The sequence below is a fragment of the Rhinopithecus bieti genome, unplaced genomic scaffold (genome assembly GCF_001698545.2).
Source record: "Rhinopithecus bieti isolate Rb0 unplaced genomic scaffold, ASM169854v2 scaffold_8307, whole genome shotgun sequence".
NCBI classification, from domain to species: domain Eukaryota; kingdom Metazoa; phylum Chordata; class Mammalia; order Primates; family Cercopithecidae; genus Rhinopithecus; species Rhinopithecus bieti.
In genome coordinates, this window is record NW_016806443.1 from 1,482,492 (window position 1) to 1,501,675 (window position 19,184).

The following is a 19,184-nucleotide window of genomic DNA, read 5'->3' on the forward strand; positions in this document are numbered from 1 at the left end:
AAGTTCAAGAGTTCCTTTTAAGTAAAAACACCTTTTTTTTTCCCCATAAGAAACTATTTGCAGTTTCTGAACACTTCAACGATTTAAAAATATTTCACAAACATAAGGTCAGAACAGGGTTTATGTAGGCCTCTGCCTTAGTCTCTTTGGGCCGCTGTAACAAAATGCCATAAACTGCAGAGCTTATAAACAATAGAAATGTATCCCTCACAGTTCCAAAGGCTGAGAAGTCCAAAATCAAGGCATATTTGGTGCCTAGTGAGGTTCTACTTTCTGGTTCATAGATGACTTCTAGCTGTATCCTCACGTGGTAGCTCCTCTCTGGGGCCTCTTTTATAAGGGCACTAATCCCTCATGACCTAATCACCTCTCAAAGCCCTCACTTTCTAATACTATCACCTTGTGGGGTAGGATTTTCACATACAAATTTTAGGGGGACACAAATATTCCTCTGCTTTTGTGAATTTTTGTGAATTTTACATATATTTAAGACTTTTAGAGAATTATAAGTTACTGTCTGATCTCTCTATTGCTCAATTTTCTAAGTTTAAGAGTTCCTTTTATGTAAGAGTAGCTTTTTTTCATAAGAAACTATTTGCAGTTTCTGAAGATTTCAGTAATTTAAAAATATTTCAGATACATAAGGTCAGAACAGGGTTTATGTAAGCCTCCACTTGTGTGTCTAAATGACGGTTTTCAGAAGCATTATCCTTTTTCCTTGTCTTTACTTTCAGACCATCAACTGTCACATTCTCTTAAGAATCTTTTTCTTCTTCACTTAATTGTATAATTATACTCTTTCACAAATACATGTGCGCACATGTATGTGTGTGCACACATGCACACAGTCATCTACTGAACTTGTTTTAAAGCCAGTGCTATGGCCACAATGAAAGGGCTCTGCAGATTTCTTTACAATTATAATGATTATCGCCAATTAAGTTTCCTGAAATACAGAAAATAAAACTGTTCACATTTTGTGATTAATCTCCAGCTGACTGTGATAGAAGAATTACCTAATTATAAAAGCTGAATGGAACTCCAATGAATTCTTGAACTTATCCCTGTGTTAGACTATTGTAGAGTTGTCAGTGCAGATAATTTTGTAAGCATGTTTTTCACAGGGTCAGCATCAGCATAAGTTTAACCCATGATAATTCTTTCCTTATGAGGCACTTTCATAAGAAATTTCTGAATAATGGCATTTCTGTGGTTCTTTAAATAAATGTGGCTAATGAATCCTCAGTGTTAGCATCAGTCTAAAGGCCAGCACCTGGAAGAGAAGGTGCAGAAAGATTAGCTGACTATAACCATGTGGTCTCCGTTGTGACTGCTTAGTTCAGCAGAAAATCTTGTCCATTCACAGTACCCTCCTCTCACCAATAGCTGGTGTTTCCACCAAATGTGTCAAGCTCCTACCCTTTGTTATTTGTGTTAACTGCCTCAAACTGCAGTCCTTCACCCTGACATTTTGGAGGTACCCACACCACTGTTTACCCAGCTCTACCTATTCAGTGTTTGATGATATCCCTGTCTTTTAAATGTATATCCCTACACTGCATCCACCGGTGTTGACTCGACTCTATTTTTTTCTGAAATGATATTTTATAATAACAGAAGTTGCACATTCTAGTTCTATATCTATTCTATTCATAGTCTGTATCTTTCTTATTCTACTCTGCTTATTCTATTCCCTCAGTTGTAGAAGAAAAGAGGTATGTACACTCCTTGCAAGATCTAGAAGAAGCATGGATATGAGCAAGTCAGTTAACCTGTCATGGCTTTAGCTGAGGGTTGTGAGTGTGTGTGTGTGCATGTGTGTGTGTGTGTGTGTGTGTGTGTGTGTGTGTGTGTTGATTCTGTGGGGCTGACATAGCAGTTGCCACATAGGGTCATTGCTGAGGCAAAATAAGATACCATGTAACTTCCACCACAAGGAATTGAAACTGGTATATGATTAAGCTCATGGTGAAAATAAAATATTGTACCTTCTTTCTCAATGTCTGAGGCATTGATACATTGATTATCATTTTCATATATTTTATCTGGCATGGTGTTCTAGGCCAAGAGTTACTGCTGCTTGTGTGTATAACTTTAAGCAAATCACTTAAATTCACAGGTTGAATTTCTCATTTGTTAAATGAAAATGTAACGAAGTTCATGTTTTCTATTAGAAATGCATTGAAGAACAAAGGAGATACCATATATGAATATACCTTTTAATGTGTAAAGCACTATATAAATACATCTGTCCCTCAGTATATATGGGGGATTGGTTCCAGGACCCCCATGTTTACCAAAATCTGAACACACTCAAGTCCCACAGTTGGCTCTGCAGAACCTGTGTATTCAAAAAGTTAGCCCTCTCTATTGAATCCTGTTGGGTTTCACGTCCTGCAAATAATCTATTTTCGATCCTTGTTTGATTGAAAAAAAAGACATATAAGTGGACCCACATAGTTCAAACCTATGTTTTTCAAGGGTCAACTGTATGTTAATTTAATTAAAATGATGAAAGTAGAAATAAAATTGTACCTACCTTCTTTGAATGCCTACTATGTACTAGATGCAGTGTCAGTGTTTTGCACATAACTTAAATCTTGATAATAATCATATATAATTGTATATACTTAAAATTTTCAATTATGTAAAATGCACAGTAATATTGTAAAGAAATACATTAAAAATTTGACAGTAACTGTTGCTAGGTAGAGTTATTTTCTTTGTTATATTTTATCATTTTCCAAACTTTTTCCAAAATGTCTCTAAATAAAAGATTTGCATAGTATTATAATAAATAAGAGCCTGGGGCTTGGAATCAGGCTTCCTTAGACTAAAATTCTGGTCTGCTTTTTTCTAGCTGTGTGAGCTTGGGAAAGTTACTTAACTTGCTATGCCTCAGTTTCTTTACCTAAACAATGATCAGCACAGCAATATGTCACAGGACTGTGGTGGGTACTAAATGGAGTAATGTATTGAAAGCATTAGAGTGCCTAGAACAGAGAAAGAGGAGCAATATTTTGTTGAGGCTAGGGACACAGATTTTGAAGTGAGACTGCCTGGCTTCTAATCTTGGCATCTTCAGCTTACCAGCTGAGTAAGTTACTTAAAATCTTTGTGCTTAAGTTTCTGTTTCTTCTTGCATGCTTATAAAAGTACCTGGAGCATAGTGGGTGCTCAATAAATACTGAATGCATAAATAAATTGTAGCTATGAATATGAATATGGTTATTATTTAAATATTAAAATTAAAAATAGGTACCTAAATTCTCTCTCTTCCTAAGGCCTCCCATTACCACATTTGCTCTTTCAATGTAGTGCAACAGTCTTTTTTACTTTTTTTGAGATAGGGTCTCTCTGTTGCCCATGCTGGAGTACAGTGACATGATGATGGTTCACTGCAGCCTCCATCTCCCAGGCTCAAGTGATCCTCCTGTCTCAGCTTTCTGAGTGGCTGAAAATGCAGGTGCACATCACCATGCCTGGCTAATTTTTTTTTAATGTAGAGATGGAGTCTCATTATATTACCCAGGCGGGTCTCAAACTCCTGGGTTCAAGCAATCCTCCTACCTCGACCTCCCAAACTGAAACACTCAATATTCTTTGTTACCACACTAAATACTAAATTTTCCATTTAAATCCTTGTTGATCACCTAGAACATCTGATATTGCTAGACATCTCCTCCTCCACTGAACTTTCTTGTCAATTGGCTTTCATATCTGTGTTGTTTGCTGGGTTTTCTAGAAATATCTCATACTCTACCTTTTCTTTTTCTACCCTTTCTTTTTCCTGAATATATACATAGATGTTCTTTAAGGTTCCACAACTCAGTTATCATGATCAAAGTTCAAATGTATTATTCTTATTCACTTAGTGAAACCCTTCTAGATTAGGATGTATGTGAAAAGATGTGCTTTTTCATAAAATTCCCTTTGCTTCTCCTCAACTCTCCCACAACCACCTCTGAATTTCTATAGTCCTTTGTATATTCCCCTTTAAACTCCCTCTCTGAGGCTCCACTGGGTCTGTGGATATTTTTACTGTCCTCTAAATTGTGCATTATTTGAGGGCTGGGATTTCGTTTTATCCATCTTGGCATCATACAAGACAGCTATTATAATGCCTTGTTCAAATTAGGTGCCAAGTTGTCGTTATTGTTTGCTTGTTGATGTGTTTATTTTGAACAAGTCATCTAATTAAAAAGATTTTTTTTGTAGCTCAGGATTTAGATATGGATGTGAGGATGAGCTGGCTGCAACACAGGCTCTAGGGTTCACCCAACTTATGGGTTAAGGACCCTTTTCTTCTTCACTCTATAAGAATTTTTCTGAAGCTGATTGCTTGATAAAACAGGTATTTCTTTCCCAAAGAAATACCATCAACTTATCATAGATACAATGAATGAAAAATTACCTGGAAATTTTCTCTCAAATAATGGTCATCAAAATCAAAGAATCATAACAAAATGTCTGAAATAAAAAATATTCAAGAAAAATAAATATATACATATACATACATAAAATAATATAGATAAACAAGAATGTTAAGTCTAAAATTAAAAACAAACAATTACATAGGATAATGTAAAAAATATTCAATTATTCAGGTTACAAAAGTGCCATAACTTACAGGCAGAGAGTTAATTGAGCCAAATACTAAATTAAGTTTTGTAATTACACATTTACTGCAGGAAAACAAAGGCTTTGCTAAACTAATGAGAAGATCATTACATAAATTTTTGTTTTCTATCAAATATAGAAATTCCAACTATATTTTTAATCATATCTTTCACAATTATGGTTTAAAAAATAGAGAGTTTCTTGCTGCTCTCCCATTTGGTCATATATTTAAACTTTCAGGAAGCATATAACATCAATCATATAAATTAGCTTTTCATCTCATAAGGGATACATGTAATTCAGGGCAACAAAGGACAAGCAAAGTACTGTGAAGAAGAGATCAAACAGCGCCAGTGTATTTTATCAATAAGCGAGCATACTTGCTCTTTGCCATCTGATTTTGTTCCTAATTCCATTAATGAAATCCATATGAGATATTAGAGGATGATGTAGATATTGACACTGATAATAGAAGTTAACTCTGTAATATGAAAATGTTTCCAGCTGCCCCAGCAGCATTGATGATTTTTTTTTATTTTTTATATTCCCTCATGATCTCATGGTTTAATTGTATTAAGTATGCAATTAAATTTTCAATAAATCCAGGGTCTGTCATTCTTCATCACACCACCTGCAAAATCATGGCTCCAAGTTTCAGCTAATTCCATCATTAGAAGCAGTACTGCTCGTTTTCTTCCGTACTCGGCTAGTCCAAACCTGGATGAGCCTAACCAAATGACAGTTTTTCTAGAAGCTGTTCCAAGCAGGACATCATAACGAACACATGCTTAAGGTCCATGGAATGTGCACATTTAATTTACGTCATTTTTTATATTAAAGTTTTTCTTTTTTTTTTTTTTGAGATGGAGTCTTGCTCTGTTGCCCAGGCTGGAGTGCAATGGTGTGATCTCTACTCACTGCAACCCCCACCTCCCAGGTTCAAGCGATTCTCCTACCTCAGCCTCCCAAGTAGCTGGGGTTACAGGTGCCCGCCACCATGCCTGGCTTTTTTTTTTATTGTTTAGTAGACATGGGATTTCACCATGTTGGTTAAGCTGGTCTCAAACTCCTGACCTCAGGTGATCCACCCACCTCAGCCTTGAAAATTGCTGGGATTACAGGTGTGAGCCACTATTCCTGGCCCAAAGTTTGGATTTTGTTTTTAAATAAAGGCTAGCACAGTTAGTTTTTTGTTTGTTTTTTAAAATTAAGATTAGCCTAATTTACAAACTTTACAAGGGCTTACACATATTATGGTCCCTCTTGGTTTTATGGTTCCTTATTTTCTTTCAGGTCTTTTTGAGATATTTCTTTTTTTTGGAAATGGAGTCTTCCTCTGTTACACAGGTTGGAATGCAGTGGCTCCATCATGGCTCACTGCAATCTCTGCCTCCCAGGTTCAAGTGATTCTCATGCCTCGTCCTTCCAAGTAGCTGGGATTACAGGCGCCTGCCACCACACCTGCTAATTTTTGTATTTTTAGTAGAGACTAGATTTTACCATGTTGGCTGGGGTGGTCTAAAACTCCTGACTTCAAGTGATCCACCCACCTTGGCCTCCCAGAGTGCTGGGATTACAGGCATGAGCAACCGTGCCCAGCCCCTTGTTAGATATTTCTTTCAGTTTTGTCACACTTGCTGTCTCCTCTGCTAGAAGGCTCTTGCCTTCATATCTTTCTAAGTACATACCCTTCACTTTTACCTAGTAACTTTTTTTTTTTTTAATTTGGGTAAACATTGCTTTCTCTGAAGCATCTTCTCTGATCTATATAACTAGACTAAGCCTTTTATACGCAATTTTCCCTACTTGTGCCTTTTTTCTTCAAAGTCCTATCTCAGTTTGTGATATTCATTTCTTTGACTATTGTGTATATCTCCCTTTCCAAGTAAACACTAAGTCTATAATGATTTTATCTGTTTGGATCTGAGCTGTATCTCCATTATTTCAAAACATTGCTTAGTGCATGGTTGGTATCAGCAGACATTTGTTGACCAAATGTATTAATGTTTTATTCAAGAAAATTCTAAAAGATCTTGATATGTAAAACTTAATTTTTTCAGAAGCATGCAATCTATTGTTTTATTATTTACGAATTTGTGGAAGTAAAGTTCTAGAGAAATTGCCTTCTTGAATGCCACATTTCTGTCATTCCAAAGTCTCTGTTGTTCAGAGCTATTCTACCATCAAAAAAAAGAAAAAAAAAAAAAGACAATGAAGAGAATGCAACTGGATTATTATCTCTCACCTTATACAAAAATCAACTCAAGATGGATCAAGGACTTAAATCTAAGACCTGAAACTATAAAAATTCTAGAAGATAACAGAAAAACCCTTCTAGACATTGGCTTGGGCAAAGATTTCATGACCAAGAACCCAAATAAAAATGCAACAAAAGCAAAGATAAATAAGTGGGATTTAATTAAACTAAAGAGCTTTTGCACAGAAAAAGAAAGTCAGCAGAGTAAACAGACAACCCACAGAGTGGGAGAAAAATCTTCACAATCTATACATCTGACAAAGGACTAATATCCAAAATCTATGGAACTCAATCAAATTAGCAAGAAAAATAGAAACAATCCCATCAAAAAGTGATCTAAGGACATGAATAGAAAATTCTCAAAAGAAGATATACAAATGGCTAACAAACATATAAAAAATGCACAACATCACTAATATCAGGGAAATGCAAATCAAAACCACAATGTGATACCACCTTACTCCTGCAAGAATGGCCATTATAAAAAAATTAAAAAAAAAAAAGATTTTGTCATGGATACAGTGAAAAGGGAACACTTCTACACTGCTTGTGGGAAGGTAAACAGTACAACCACTATGGAAAACAGTGTGGAAGTTCCTTAAAGAACTAAAAGTAGAACTACCATTTGATCCCAGCAATCCCACTTTAGGTATCTACCCAGAAGAAAAGAAGCCATTATATGAAAAAGATGTACACACATGTTTATAGCATTACAATATTCATAATTGCAAAAATGTGGAACCAGCCCATATGCCCATCAACCAACGAGTGGATAAAGAAACTGTTATATATATACAATGGAATACTATTGAGCCATAAAAAAGGAATGAATTAACGGCATTTGGAGCAACCTGGATGGGATTGGAGACTGTTATTCTAAGTGAATAATTCAGGAATAGAAAAACAAACATTGTATGTTCTCACTCATAAGTAAGAGCTAAGCTCTTAGGATGCAAAGGCATAAGAATGATACAATGGACTTTGGGGACTTGGGGGTAAAGGGCAGGAAGGGGGTGAGGGATAAAAGACTACAGATTGACTTCAATTTGTACTGTTCAGATGATGGGCGCACCAAAATCTCACAGATCACCACTAAAGAACTTACTCATGTAAAAACAACACAACAAAAATAGACAATGGATTGGTCCATGAGAAGGAATACCTGGAGCAACTTGAGAAAGAATAGATGACTATGAGGAGGTGAGGGAAAACTAATTTCTAAGCAATTAGACTGTACTTTCTATTTGAACTATAGTCTCTAGTGAGGGAAGAAATCATATCTTTGAATTCTCAGACCCATTATAGCAACTGAAATATAGATGTCTTCTCTTGTGAATTATTATTCAACAAATATTTATTGACTTTTAGAGGCCAATTGCTAGATATTGATTATATGGTAGAGAGCATTAGTTCTATGATTTTCTAGGGACACAAATCTACAAAGACTGGCGAATAACAAAATGATACTACTGCAGTTACTAGTAAGTACTATAATATAAAAAAGCACTAGTAATTGGATAGTTGTTGTTGGATGACAATGTGCTAGTTTAGATGAGCTGATTAGCCAAAGTCTCATTAAGGTAGTAATACTTGCATTGAGGTCTGAATAGTGTGAGAGTCCAACATGTGAAAATCTAAAAGAACATTCCAGGCAGAGGATATTATAACTATTACTATTCTGAGGTTATAATGAGTTTGGCTTGTTCAATGAACAGAAAAAAACCACTGAACGATAGTGTACAGTAAGCCATAGGTGAAATATAAAAGATGAGGTTGAAAAGCTAGGCAAAGGCCCGACTATGTGTATTTTTTTTAAATTAATAAATGGATACCTTAACTGGATGAGTGGACAGATAATACAGTGGCCTACTAGAAGTGGTGGCATTGCCTGCCTATAGCTGTGGCTCTCATTATCTTCCAGAATGTCATTTCACAATGTGATATGGGGAGTTTCCATTTGTGACATAACGTAAGAATTACAAAGTAATACCATTATTAAATTCCAGTAGAATAGACAGCTCACGGTTATATATTGTTCATCCAAAATAAAATGCCAAAAGCTCTTTTTAATGTTACATGAGATCATGTCCAGCCTTAAGCAAAGTGACTGTGGCACCCATAGGAATGCACCTCTTAGATCTCCAACCACAAGGAGGGCAATTGGCCAAGAGCTCCAGCTGCCATGCTTTGAAACCCATGATTGCATCTATGCTGAGGCTATGTTTACATTTCCCATGGGCTATACTTAGCCAATGACTAAGCGTATCTGGGATACTAAGGCAGGCCAATTCCTGGAGACACTTGATGTCTCTGGTGGCTACCTGTGCCTTGGGACTCCTCAGTAACTTCACTTCATTTTCCTTAAATTGCACAGCAGTTAAGGAAGTTTGCACCCAACCATCCTTTCCTCTCTCCTTCACTCAGGTTAATAATTTCATCATGATCTGGCCATTCTCGCAGCCTTTTCCAGCTTCCTCCTGATTTTAATCCCATGAGTCTGCTTCTCAGAGGACCTAGATTATCGAAGTAATAAAGTAGATCAACTTGTTTTTGATGTCTCTTTAAATAACTTTCTACATTGCCAAAAATTAAAGTAAAATAATATTATAAACATTTTTATTTTCCATGATTTTGATTTAACACAATTACTAGTCAATTAAAGATCCTACTGCTAAGTAGGAACTTTGAAAGAGTTGTTAAAATCTTTAAAACAATTCATTCGTACTTGGTGGCCTATTAAGCCCCAGTGATCGCTAGGGCAGATACAGAGACATTGTACAATCTCACAGGAAACTTAACATTTTGCTGTCACATTTGTAAACTATTTAGTTTCTCAAAGTGCTTCGATTTTTTTTTAATAGATTTCGAAGTAAATTAACTTTAGTAATCTAACTTATCAATTTTTTTTTTCCTATTTTCCCCTTTTAAAATAATAATCCGTTTTGGCAGAAAGGTGGATTTACTTGCTTTTAAAAGTAAAACTTAACATTTTATCACACTTAATCTCTCCTCTCTTTTGCATATAGCACAGTGTCCTGTGTCCCTTTCTCTTATTTCATGGTACCTTTTCTTTCTGAGAGGCATATGTGACTATTTTATTTGTGAAAGGCATATTGCATGCTACAATACTTCAGTTTTTAGAAGCAAATGAAATTCCTTCAAGTCTAAATTGCTCTGCCTGACTTTCCAGTTTCCTTTATAAAGTGACATCACCTTTTTCTTTCTTTCTTTTTTTTTTTTTTTTTTTGAGACGGAGTCTCGCTCTGTCGCCCAGGCTGGAGTGCAGTGGCCGGATCTCAGCTCACTGCAAGCTCCGCCTGCCGGGTTTACGCCATTCTCCTGCCTCAGCCTCCCGAGTAGCTGGGACTACAGGCACCCGCCACCTCGCCCAGCTAGTTTTTTGTATTTTTTTGTAGAGACGGGGTTTCATCGTGTTAGCCAGGATGGTCTTGATCTCCTGACCTCGTGATCTGCCCGTCTCGGCCTCCCAAAGTGCTGGGATTACAGGCTTGAGCCACCGCGCCCGGCCACCTTTTTCTTCACACCTCTCCAACCTCCGTTGTATCTCCAAAGCTCCACTCCTCCCACCAAACTCAAGCTTCCTGAAATGTCCCTTACCGTTACATGAACTCTATCAACACCTAATCACATTTTTAAAAATTTTATTTATTTATTTATTTATTTTTTCCATTTTATGTATCCTTTAGGACACAGTTAATATTTTTCTTTGACACGATACTAACTGATCACACTAACCTTCATTTACCCCTTCAATTTAATCCTATTTTAATTTCTTTTTTTGCTGGTATAATAGTTAATTATGTGATGACTTCTCTAGTTTGTGCATTGTTTCATGTCTCCATGTTTTGATTATGCCTCCCACATTGTCACATGAAATGCAAACTTGGAAAATATGTTATGTACCACACAGAGATTTGGAAACAGCTGAACTGAGACTAGATTCTACCTCTGTGAGTTACCAGTTTTATGTTTTTTTTGTTTTTAACCATAGATAAGCTACTTAATCTCTCTGAAACTGTGTGTGTGTGTGTGTGTGTGTGTGTGTGTGTGTGTGTGTGTGTGTAGACAAACTATCACTCTGTGGCCCAGGCTGGAGTGCAGTGCAGTGGCGCCATCTCGTCTCAGTGCCACCTCCGCCTCCTGGGTTCAAGCAATTCTTCTGCTTCAGCCTCCTGAGTAGCTGGGCGTACACGTACCCACCACCATGGCTTGCTAAGTTTTTGTATTTTTAGTAGAGACAGGTTTCACCATTAGTAGAGATGGATTTCACCATGTTGGCCAGGCTGGTCTTGAACTCCTGATCTCAGGTGATCCGCCCACTTCAGCCTCCCAAAGTGCTGGGATTACAGGTATGAGCCATCACACTTGGCGTCTGTGAAACCTCGTCGTTGTGAAACTTTTTCTCTTTTTTTTTTTTGAGATGGATTCTCGCTATGTCGCCCCAGGCTGGAGTGCAATGGTCCGGGATCTCAGCTCACGTGCAAGCTCCGCCTGCCCGGGGGTGAGCGCTCGGGAGTGTTCTCCGTGCGCTCAGGCCTCCCGAGTAGCTGGACTACAGGCGCCCGCCACCGTCGGCGTCCGGCTAGTTTTTTGTATTTTTTAGTAGAAGAGTGGGGTTTCAACCGGTTAGCCAGGATGGTCTCGATCGCCTGACCTCGTTGATCTGCTCGTCTCGGCGCTCCCAAAGTGCGGGGATTACAGGCTTGACCACCCGCGCCCGGCCTGTGAAGGAGCATTTTCTTAAAAAAAATGCAGTTACCTTTTGACGGTTTTGTTTGATGTTCAAATGAGATAATTCCTATAAAAGCATTTTTTAAAATAAATTTTATGGCTGGGCGCGGTGGCTTATGCCTGTAATCCCAGCACTTTGGGAGTCCAAGGAGGATGGATCACAAGGTCAGGAGTTCAACACTAATTTGGCCAAGATGGTGAAACCCCATCTCTACTGAAAATATAAAACTTAGCCAGGTGTGGTGGCGGGTGCCTGTAATCCCGGCTACTTGGGAGGCTGAGGCAGAAAATGCTTGAACCTGGGAGGCGAAGGTTGCAGTGAGTCAAGACTGTACCACTGCATTCCAGCCTGGATGGCAGAGCAAGACTCCATCTCAAAATAATAGTAATAATAACAAAATAAATAAATAAATAAATAAATTTTATTGTGTGTATTGAAGGTACACAAAATGATGACACATGCACATATATAAGATGGTAATAATACTTCACTATAGTGAAGTAAGTGAATGTCTACAGTGCCTTCTCTTTATAAATAAATACCATATATTTTACTGTTTTTCCTCTATTCTATATATGAGCTTTTGAGAAGACTGGCATTAGGGCTCATTGGGTTTTTAGAAATGATAACTAACCAACACCATATAAATATTTAGCACATACTATTTTCTTTTGTTTTTCATAGTTTCAACTTTTATTTTGGATTCAAAGGGTACATTTGCAGGTTTGTTACCTGGGTATATTGCGTGATGCAGTTTTACTTAGAGTAAAATTGATGTATGATTGATCCCTTCACCCAGGTGGTGAATATGGTGCCCAATAATTAGTTTTTCATTCCTTATTCCCATCCCTTCCGCTTCCCCCTTCACTCTAGTAGTCCCCAGTGTCTGCTGTTGCCATCTTTATGTATGGCATATGAGCTATGGTGTCCACATTCTTTAGCTTCATGAGAACCTATTATTTAGTTCTCACTTTTAAGTGATAACATGTGATATTTGGTTTTCTGTTCCTGCCTTCATTCACTTAGGATAGCAGCCTCCAGTTGCATCCATGTTGCTGCAAAGTACATGATGTTATTCTTTTTTATGGATTGATTGTGGTGTATATAGCATATATTATTTTCATTTAGAGTATTGTATTCTGTATTTGATCTTGACTAATATGCCAAGTGTCAGATAGGAACAGATATTTTCCCTTTTTCTTTTCTTTCCTTTTTTGAATAATAATTATAAACTACTCCCAAATTTAATGTGACCCACAGAAGATTTATTTAAAAAATGGCAAATCACATTTATTCCCCTCTAAAATGATGCAATTACATGTTAATAGAACTAGTGGTGGAAGGTTGAATGCTGAGTTATGTTTTAGTATCACAAGTTTGATCAAATGATATTATTATGGTAAGAATCTCTCATGTTTAAAAATCACTATTCTAGAATAAAGACAAATTTCCAAACAACCATATTTTTATTCATCATGTCAATTGTTCCATAATTAAAGAACATTTACAGGGATTTTCTTTCTTTTCCTAGTTCAGGTTGGGATTATTTGACTTAATTCTCAGACAGATTCTGTCTATGTTGTTAGTTTGGCTCTTATTGCTATAAATCTGAGGGGAAGAGGGAAACATCTGAAAAAAAGCAGAGTCTGCATGTCCAATTCCATGTGGAAACTGGTTAGTTGTTCTTGGATACTCTCTTATTTCTGACCCAATGATTATGGCCAAGAGAACAGGACACTTTGGCAATATATGACCTATATTCCCAGTAGTGCAATATGGGGAGAAGAGAAGTTTCCCAAATGTACAAATGCAGAACAAAAAGCAGAATATATCTACTACAATAACTTCCACTTAAGACATTAGAAAACAATAGTTCTCATTAATAGGGTATCTTGATGGTTAGTATTTACTATATACATCATATTTGGGTTTTTAATTTTAAAATTAAATTAAAATGTGATTGGTCTGCAAGTTAGACAAAAGTTATTCAATGTTTGGTGACAGGCAAATTTTTTAGTGCCTTCCCTGTCCCTACAATAGCTACTGATGTGTTAATAGTAAGCATCTGAGCTATATGACATTAGCATGCTCTCAAACACTGTTTTTCAAAGTCACTAAAGTCTGAACTCTTTTAAGGAAAATAATTTTTATGCTTTCTCCCATGTTGCTTTTAATTGTTTTTATTACAGTGTTACTCAAATATGTACCATCACAAAAATGACATAGCAAACACTTCCATGGTACTTACCATGTCTCAAGCTGTTTTAAGAGCTTTACACATATAACACATTTAATCCCAATAAAAGCCTTCTGACTTGAGTGCTACTATTGTACCATAGATCTTATGAAAACATTGAGGATGAAAGAGACTAAATAAGTTGAACATGGTCATGTTTGTGATTGTCAGTCTGGCTCTGGAATCCACATTCTTAAGCACTCTGCATCACTGCCAGTAAATATAATCTCCTTGTGCATATAGATTTTATATAATTATAAAACCAAAACCTGGAAGTAAGAAGTGAGATCAACTGCAAGAACAAACCACCAATCCCAAGAGGACCCAGAGACCCTCTGAAGGAAGCGGACTGCTTCTGCAGAACCTGGGAGACACCCCAAATACTGTGAGTGTCTCAAATGCAGAAGTGCGAAAGGGAGACCCTCTCTCTCAAATACGCACTCCTACTGGAGAACCTGAAGGTCTGTTTGCAGGAGAAACATCCAACTTTACCTGGAGATGAGTCAATTTAGAGAACCGAGTGAAATACAGGGGTAGAGGAAGCAGCAGAAAGGCCTTGGAACTCACTGGGTTCCCTAGCAGTCCATTCCTTCCTGGTACCACAGAGATCCACTGGGAGTTTGGCCAGAGGAGCAGGAGGCAAAACTCCACAGGGAGAAGGAAATGACTAGCTGAACTTTGCAACAATTTGAACAGGGTGAGAAGCCTCCTGACCAGAACTGGGGAGAAGGTGCAAATCCTGTGTGCAGACTCCACAGGCAGGGGAAGAACCAAGCCCTTTCCTTTCACAGCTGAAAGGCAAGTAGCCTGGGGCAGGTTTTCAAGCCCATCTCGCCCTCCATCTGGAAACAGACTTGGGACTGTTTCAGGGGCACCATGGGAGTGAGACTGGCCCTTCAGTTTGCGTGGGAACTGAGTGAGACCTGTGACTGCCAGCTTTCCCTTGCTTCCGTGACAGCCTGCATGACTCAACAGAGGCAGCCGTAATCCTCCTAGGTACACAACTCCAGTGACCTGGGAATCTCATCCCCATCTGCCACAGCAACTGCGGCAAGACCCACCCAAGGAGAGTCTGAGCTCAGACATGCCTAGCCCTGCCCCGACCTGGTGGTCCTTCTCTACCCACCCTGGCAGTGGAAGACAAAGGGCATATAATCTTGGGAGTTCTAGAGCCCCGCCCACTGACGGTCCCTCTCCATACTACTACAGCTGATGCTCTCTGGAAAGTGCCACCTCCCTGCAGGAGGCCAACCAGCATAAAAATAAAGCATTAAATGACCAAAGCTAAGAACCCTCATGGAGTCCATAGCACCCCCTACCCAGCACCTCCACTGGAAGAGGCGCAGGTATCCACAGCTGAGAGAACCATAGACAGCTCACATCACAGGACTCTGTGCAGACAACCCACAGTACCAGCCTGTAGCCGAGTTGACTTGCTGGGTGGCTAGACCCAGAAGAGAAACAACAATCAGTGCAGCTTGGCTCACAGGAAGTCACAACCGTAAGAAAAGGGGGAGAGTAACTACATCAAAGGAATATTCCTTGGGACAAAAGAATCTGATCAGTAGCCTTCAGCCCTAGACCCTCCCCCTGACAGAGCCTACCCAAATGAAAAAGACCCAGAAAACCAACCCTGGTAATATGACAAAACAAGGCTCTTCAACATGCCCCCCAAAAATCACACTAGTTCACCAGCAATGGATCCAAACCAAGAAGAAATCCCTGATTTACCTAAAAAAGAATTCAGGAGGTTAGTTAATAAACGAATTAGGGGGGCACCAGATAAAGGTGAAGCCCACTGCAAGGAAATCCAAAACATGATACAAGAAGTGAAGGGAGAAATATAGAAGGAAATCGATAGTTTAAAGAAAAAAACAGTAAAGAATTCAGGAAACTTTAGACACACTTTTAGAAATGCAGAATGCTCCGGAAAGTCTCAGCAATAGAATTGAACAAGTAGAAAAAAGAAATTCAGAGCTCAAAGACAAGGTCTTTGAATTAACACAATTTATCAAAGACAAAGAGGAAAGAATAAAAATATACGAACACAACCTCCAAGAAGTCTGGGAGAATGTTAAATGATCAAACCTAAGAATAATCAATGTTCCTGAGGAAGAAGAGAATTTTAAAAGTTTGGAAAACATATTTGGGGGGATAATTGAGGAAAACTTCCCCTGCACTGCTAGAGACCAAGACATCCAAATACAAGAAGTACAAAGATCACCTGAGAAATTCATCGTAAAAAGATCACTGCCTAGGCACATTGTCATCAGGTTATACAAAGTTAAGATGAAAGAAGGACTCTTAAGGGCTGTGAGACAGAAGCACCAGGTAACCTGTAAAGGGCAACCTATCAGATTAACAGCAGATTTTTCAGCAGAAACCCTACACGCTAGAAGGGATTGGGACCCTATCTTCAGCCTCCTCAAATAAAACAATTATCAGCCAATAATTTTGTATCCAGCAAAACTAAGCATCATATGTGAAGGAAAGATATAGTCATTTTCAGAAAAACAAATGCTGAGAGAATTTGCCATTACCAAGCCACCACTATAAGAATGGCTAAAAGGAGCTCTAAATCTTGAAACAAATGCTCTAAACATGTCAGAACAGAACTTCTTTAAACCATAAATCACACAGGACCTATAAAACAGAAATAAAAGTTAAATACCAAAAACAAAAACGAAAAAAACCAAAGTACACAAGTAACAAAAAGCATGATGAATGCAGAGGAACCTCACATTTCAGTACTAACATTTGAATGTAAATGGCCTAAATGCTCCACTTAAAAAATACAGAACTGCGGAATGCATAAGAACTCACCAACCATCTGGGGCCTTCAGGAGACTCACCTTACACATAAGGACTCACATAAACCTAAAGTAAAGGTGTGGAAAAAGGCATTTCATGCAAATGGACACCAAAAGCGAGCAGGGGTAACTATTCTTATATCACACAAAACAAACTTTAGAACAGCAGCAGTTAAAAGAGACAAAGAGGGACGTTATATAATGATAAAAGGCCTTGTCCAACAGGAAAATATCACAATCCTAATCATATATGCACCTAACACTGGAGCTCCCAAATTTATAAAACAATTCATAGACCTAAGAAATGTGATAGACAGCAACACAATAATAGTGGGGGACTTCAATACTCCACTGACAGCACTAGACAGGTCATCAAGAAAGAAAATCAACAAAGAAGGAATGAATATTAAACTTTACTTTGGAGCAAATGACTTAACAGATATATACAGAACATTTCATCCAACAACCACAGAATACACATTTTATTCAACAGCGCATGAAACTTTCTCCAAGATAGACCATATAATAGGCCATAAAATGAGCCTCAATAGATTTAAGTAAATTGATATTATATTAAGCACTCTTTCAAGCCACAATGGAATAAAACTGGAATTCAACTCCAAAAGATACCTTCAAAACCATGCAAATATATGGAAATTAAATAACCTGCTCCTGAATTAGCATTGGGTCAAAAACAAAATCAAAATGGAAATTAAGAAATTATTCGAACTGAATGACACAAACTTAACAAAACTTCTGGAATACAGCAAAGGTGGTGCTAAGAGGAAAGTTCATAGGCCTAAACGCTTACATCAAAAAGACTGAAAGAGCACAAACTGACATTCTAAAGTCACACCTCAAGGAATTAGAGAAACAAAAACAAATCAAACCCAAACTCAGCAGAAGAAAGGAAATAACCAAGATCCAAGCAAAACTAAATGAAATTGAAACAAACAAAAAATACAAGCGATAAATAAAACAAAAAGGGGGTCCTTTTGTTACCAGGGGATCCTTGCTCCCAGAGCTCCCAAGATGGTGGTGGCCCACTTCCAAGATGGTGGCAAGCCTGGTGTTCTCTGACCTGGGGTTCTTGGCCTCACAGATTCCAAGGAATGGAATCTTGGGCCGTGCAGTGAGTGTTATAGTTCTAGTAGAAGCCGTGGGTCACAGAAGAGAACCGTGGAACCCAATGACTAGTGTTCAGCTTGATTAGGACGAACCCAGACACTTAGCGGTGCAGGAACAATGGCAAGCCTTTCGCCCGATCGGGAGTGGCAATGGGTGCCTCGCTGGATCAGGAGCGCAGGGGACACCCTGCCGGATCTGGAGGGATGGAAGTCAGCGGGGAGGTCTCTGATGGTGGCAAACAACAGTGGTGGACGGCGAGCTAAAGCTCAGCTTGAGCTGTAATAAAACATGGACCAGAAGAGTACAGTTGTAAGATTTAATAGAGTGAAATAGAGTGAAAACAGAGCTCCCATATAAGGGGAGGGGACCCAAAGGGGGTTGCCATTGCCGGCCATAATAAAACAAACAAACAAATAAACAGCAACAACAAAGAAACAGTAGATGTTGGAATGGATGTGATAATCAGGGAACACTTCTACACTCTTGGTGGGAATGTAAACTAGTGCAGCCACTATGGAAAACAGTATGGAGATTCCTTAAAGAATTAAAAGTAGCACTACCATTTGATACAGTAATCTCACTATTGGGTATTTACCCAGAGGAAAGGAAGTCATTATTAGAAAAAGATACTTGCACATGCATGTTTACAGCAGTGCAATTCACAATTGCAAAATTGTGGAACCAACGCGAATTCCCATCAATCAATGAGTGGATAAAGAAAGTGTGATTATCTATCTATCTATCTATCTATCTATCTATCTATCTATCTATCTATCTATCTATCATCTATCTATGATAGATACTACTCAGCCATAAAAAGGAATGAATTAACAGCATTTGCAGTGACCTGGATGCAACTGGAGACTATTATTCTAAGTAACTCAGGAATGGAAAACCAAACATCATATGTTCTCACTGATATGTGAGAGCTAAACTATGAGGATGCAAAGACATAAGAATGATACAATGGACTTTGGGAACTTGCAAGGAGGAATGGGAGGGGGGCGAGGGATAAAATACTACAAATAAGGTGCAGTATATACTGCTTGGGTGATGGGTGCACCGAAGTTTCACAAATCACCACAAAGAACTTACTCATGTAACCAAATACCACCTGTACTCCAATAACTTATGGAAAAAAAAAAAAAATGAGGAAAACAAAACAAAACAAAAACCCAAATGCAAATGAAATACAAAACTGAAAATCAATAGGTTACATCCTCCTAATCAGTCTAGTCTCAACAAAACAGCCATAATCACCTTATGTAAACATGTCAGAACATGCCAATGCCCTATTCAAAATTATACGTTATCCCTCTCCACCAGCACCTCCCACACACTTAGATTAAAATTGAGCCTTACGAGTGAAGACACTATATG

The 19,184-nt window shown here is 38.1% G+C and overlaps 1 protein-coding gene and 1 long non-coding RNA gene across 2 annotated transcripts in view; one reads left to right on the forward strand and one right to left on the reverse strand.

The window, feature by feature from the left end:
- Positions 1 to 19,184, forward strand: part of CTNNA3 (catenin alpha 3) — a 1,693,405-nt gene that overhangs the window by 1,479,592 nt on the left and 194,629 nt on the right. The gene's annotated exons all lie outside the window — the stretch shown is intronic.
- On the reverse strand, positions 267 to 17,712 carry LOC108532443 (uncharacterized). The gene is made up of 3 exons (XR_001886449.1): positions 17,679 to 17,712; positions 4,415 to 4,470; positions 267 to 1,273 (listed from the first exon to the last, which is right to left on the reverse strand). It is a non-coding gene; the product is annotated as an uncharacterized LOC108532443 (long non-coding RNA).